Source organism: Carassius auratus, linkage group LG45M (genome assembly GCF_003368295.1).
Source record: "Carassius auratus strain Wakin linkage group LG45M, ASM336829v1, whole genome shotgun sequence".
Classification (NCBI taxonomy): Eukaryota; Metazoa; Chordata; class Actinopteri; order Cypriniformes; family Cyprinidae; genus Carassius; species Carassius auratus.
The window spans coordinates 772,346-777,345 of record NC_039299.1 but is presented as its reverse complement, the minus strand read 5'-3'; the positions used below and the strand labels follow the sequence as shown (position 1 = coordinate 777,345).

Here is a 5,000-nt window from a genome sequence, read left to right as displayed (position 1 = left end):
GGCGCGGCGGTGAGGCAGAGTGAAGCTGTAGCTGCATCATTTCATTGAGCGCCGCTCAGCTGAGCTCCAGCGCTTCGTCTTCTGCTCCTGTGCTGGACAAAGGATGACATCAGCACAGCTTCACTGAGAAACACTCACATTCATATTCCTCATGCAGATCCTCTCATGGGTTCTTTTGGAAGAAGAGCACTCATGAAAAGCACTGGTGAACGCTTCACGCTTGCATGAGGCAACTGAGATGCTCTTTCAGCATCTGAACCTTTAGCAGCTGCCACTGGAGAGAGAGGAGGAAGAGGAAGAGGAAGAGGAAGAGGGGGAGGGGAGCCGAGCCGCAGAGAGAGAGAGGGAGAAGCAGAATTCCAGAAGCACCTGTTCCTCTAATATGATCATGGATATTAACATCCAGTCTCATCGCTTCTACTTCCCGCAGATCTACTGCGACCCCGGCGCGCCGCTCGCTGACGTCAAGGTCAGGTACGTTCCTCCTCGTCTCTCAGACCTGCAGCTGAATCCTAATCCAGTGAATCCGGAAGACGAGGGATGCACGGATGGAGCCTGATCTACAGCTTCAGACGGATCCTCTTTTGTTCTGATCTCAGAGGAGACGCGCTGTTACCATGGAAGCAGCCTAGTGCTGATGTGTGTGTGTGCGTGTGTGTGTGTGTGTGTTTGTGTGTGTGTGTGTGTGTGTGTGTGTGTGTGTGAGGGTGTGTGTGAGGTGTGTGTGTGTGTGTGTGAGTGTGTGTGTCTGTCTGTCTGTCTGTCTGTCTGTCTGTGTGTGACTGTGTGTGTGTGAGTGTGTGTGTGCGCGTGTGTGTGTGTGTGTGTGTGTGTGTGTGTGTGAGGTGTGTGTGTGTGTGTGTGTGTGAGAGTGTGTGTGAGGTGTGTGTGTGTGTGTGTGTGAGGTGTGTGTGTGTGTGTGTGTGTGTGTGTGTGTGTGTGTGTGTGTGTGTGTGTGTGTGAACTAATGGATGGATGGAGTTATTTTGCACATTGTCCCTGTGGGTTTGGTCATGTGACCTGTGTAGTGTCCAGCTGATGATGATCTTGGTTTAGAAACAGCTTTCACTCAGAAAGTATTAGTGAATTCAGCAATAAATGACAAGGCAATGCAAGTAACACTCAGTTCAAGGTGAAATTCTGAAGTGGAAACATTAAAATAGTATTTTAGTCTAGTGTAGTCCTATTTTTTTGGCACACCTGTCATCATATACTAATATTTTCATCCAAAAGTGATTAATTAGCAGTTTTGAGTCAAATGAAAGCCACATGAATTCAGATTGTTTCAGAGCAGCTCCGCAGTAATATCTGTCCATCTGTCTGTAATAAACTGGAAAACAGCAGTGTTAATGTTGTGATATTAATCAAGAATGAAACAGATTCAGTTTCAAGCAGCTCTGCAGAAGAGATAGTGCCATTCTTCAGATCGAGGTTCGTTCTCATCTGATAATATTACTGAATAAGCCAAAGCTGATTAAACAACAAAACTGCATTTGGTTCTTTTTTTAATGTAAGGAATATTTCAGATAGACTCTCCTAGATGAACATGTCTGATGTTCTGTGTGTTTGATCTGAATCGCTCGTGTCTCTCTGTGTGACACTTTAACCGTGTGTTAGGTTTAAGTTTCTCTGTTTTCACTTGTGTTTGATGCTTTGAGCAGAGTTTTTAGCATCAGTTTGCAGTCAAACACGTGCAGGGTTCAGGAGGTTAAACACTTTTCTTTATTTAGATGATTTCTGATGTTGACCAACTTATGGAAGTTTATTTTCTTCACAGAATATAAAAACTGTTTATCTGACAATTCAGACTTTTTTTTCTAACACTTGCAAGGGTGTAGGTTTGATTGTGGGAATAACAGCAGACAACAACAGACTATTAATTGTTTGATCAAAATGATGGATATTAGTATGATCTTAACATAGCATCTCTGCTAAACTCTACACACTTGCACAATTACATGTTTATGTGTGTATGTTTGTTTTTTATTAGAATTCTAGGAGTTTCACATTTCACAATTTGCAGTTGCAAGAAAAAAGTCTAAATTGTCAAAATTACCTTTTTTTATTCTGTGGCAGAAGCAATCTTCCACAACTCTTACTCTTCATCTTTCAGGCTTTATTTTACCTTCATAATCTCTGTTTAGTTTCATAACAAGAGCAAGATTGAAGATTTAATCCAGATTGTATTTTATTCGTATGGAGAATAAATCAAAGCAAAGTTTATGTGGTTTGTCTGCTCAGGATTCATCATTCTGTATCTCAGAATCCTAAATTGTGATACTGTATATAAACGAATGATGCATTACATCTCAGTTTCCTTTGGTTTTGTTTTGTTTCCACTATGGAATAAAACATATAAAAAGTGTAATTGCAATCACAATTTATTTCTCACAATTCTGACTATATGAATTGCAAGAAAAAAGTTGCAATTACCTTTTTTATTTAACTTTTTTATAATCCTGCAGTGAAAACAAGCTTTCATCGTTTGTTTCAAAGCAGTTTATAAACAGTAAAATATCAGTGTTAGTGTTGAAAAAGTCCTCAGTTATGAAACAGCTTTCATCTGTAAAGCATCTGTGCAGAAGACAATAGAGTCATGATTCAGATCAATTCAGTTTCGTTCTGATCTGATGGCAGTGGAGTTTAATCCATAATATAACTGAATATTAATTAAGTCTATGCATAAGTCTGTTGAGGATATGATCATCTGTAGGAAACTGTAAGACAGGCCTCAGAAAGCGTCAGAGCGATGCGGTTTCTCTGATTCGTTCCAGACGATTCTTCTGTAGACTCTGAATCACTTCTGTAAGAGGTGATGATGCACTGGAGTGAAGAGGAGTGTTATGAGATCGTCTTCAGTGTAATGCGTCGTGTCACACTGGTGTGTTTCTGCAGTCTGAGACTCTTTATTCATTGGTTTATTCATGTCACAGAGAAGGTTTGTTCATATATAGTAGATGTTTCAAAGCGAATGTGAGTGGTGTTGTAGCTCTGTGTTTGTTGGTGTGTTCTGCTGCTGGTTGTGTGGGTAATGACTCTGATGAGGGCAGTGTGTTTGCATCGATTGACCCGCTGTGTTTGGTTTGTCTCAGCGAGCAGAGCATCTGTCAGGCCCGCGCCTCCGTCATGGTCTATGACGACACCAGCAAGAAATGGGTGCCGATCAAACCGGGTCAGCAGGGCTTCAGTCGAATCAACATCTACCACAACACCAGCAGCAGCAGCTTCCGCGTGGTGGGAGTCAAACTGCAGGACCAGCAGGTGCGTCTCGTCACTTACCATCATTCTTTCTCTTACAGACACCAAACTTTACAGTTTTAATCCGCTCTATATTCTGAAGGTTTGTTCATATATCATTCACACTGATTTATACAACATTTCACTAGCAAAAACAATGGTGAAAATGGGTTTCTGATTTATGGAGTGATAAAAAGAGAAATCCAAAATCTAAAACTTCATCCAATGATCAGAATATGCTCATTTGCATATTTAAAAATAACAGTTCAGATTTGCTTTTATTACACATAATGTTTGCAGTTGTTATCTATATAGTGTGTTATGATATTACCAGTAGCATTTTGCCCTACATAGAAAATTCAATGATAAACAATCATTATTAAAATTATAACACAATCACTTCTGAATGGAATTCACCACTACCACTCCATTAATTATCACTAGTCAAAGTGATACCGCAGAGCCTGAGCACACACTGACCTCTGACCTCTGACCTCAGGTGGTCATCAACTACTCCATCGTGAAGGGTCTGAAGTATAACCAGGCCACACCCACCTTCCACCAGTGGCGTGACGCGCGGCAGGTGTACGGACTCAACTTCGCCAGTAAAGAGGAGGCCACCACCTTCTCCAACGCCATGCTGTTCGCCCTCAACGTGCTCAGCAGCCAGGAGCCAGGTACTAGAGATCGACCGATATGGGTTTTTCTATAGCCGATGCCGATGCAGATGTTTAGAGGTCAGGGTCAGCCGATGGCCGATATGTGCTGCCGATTTTTAGGGCCGATATCTTGGAGTTTTCCCCTTGATTTGCATGCTATAATGTCACACTAATAATAAGTGGATGCACAACACATTTTTTCTAAACCTATCATAATTTATTGAGCACTGACTTGAACCATCTCTTCATTCATCTTAATTTAGTGCACTAAAATTAATATACTGACCAAGTATTAAATATATAAAACAGGTTATATATATATATATATATATATATATATATATATATATATATATATATATATATATATATATATATATATATATATATATATCATTTACATAAAAGTTTTAGAGCATTTACATTTATCAAGTAGAATTTTTCAAGTTTGTTGGAACATAAATGTAAACACAAATATACATTTAAATAAATACAATTTTAGAAATAAAAATCCATTAAACTGAAAAATATAAAAAAATAAATATATAAAAAATAAATAACAGTAGTGCTGCAAAGACACTAGCAACCAGCAACATTTGTGTTTGGTATAAATGACACAGAACATATAAAGTTCATTCTAATTTCGAACTTACATCGCAGTCTGTTCATTATTAAAATAAAGTACAGTCAACCAAACATTTAAAAAGTTACACTGGTCAGTTTAAATACACCGTATACCGGTCCTCTCTGCTGTTATGCCAAGGACGTTTTTGCTCATGTGAAGAGGATGATTTTTCCATCTAGTTTACATAAAAAAAATATTATAGATTAACATTCAGATACATTGCAAATATGGAAACATTTCGATATGTGCAGAACGAGACGTGAGCAATAACCTCCAAATACATCTAGTCAAACCCGCGCTCGCTCGTCCTCGTATGGACTTAGTGCACATGGCATAATATCTTCTTTTTAACATAATAATAAGGACTTCTCATCTCCCAGTCTGCTGTGATGAAGTGAGCAGTTATCATCACAGAGCTCTCCGTCCCCCTGGACGTCCACCCCTCTATCGTGAGCGCAACAGAGGATGCTTGGGATAGC

The 5,000-nt window shown here is 39.5% G+C and overlaps 1 protein-coding gene and 1 pseudogene across 3 annotated transcripts in view; both read left to right on the top strand.

Annotated features, from left to right (window-relative positions):
- The window catches only part of LOC113068554 (gephyrin-like), a 1,122,288-nt gene that overhangs the window by 1,079,538 nt on the left and 37,750 nt on the right, over positions 1 to 5,000 (top strand). The gene's annotated exons all lie outside the window — the stretch shown is intronic.
- The window catches only part of LOC113068584 (ena/VASP-like protein), a 12,198-nt pseudogene continuing 7,465 nt past the window's right edge, over positions 268 to 5,000 (top strand).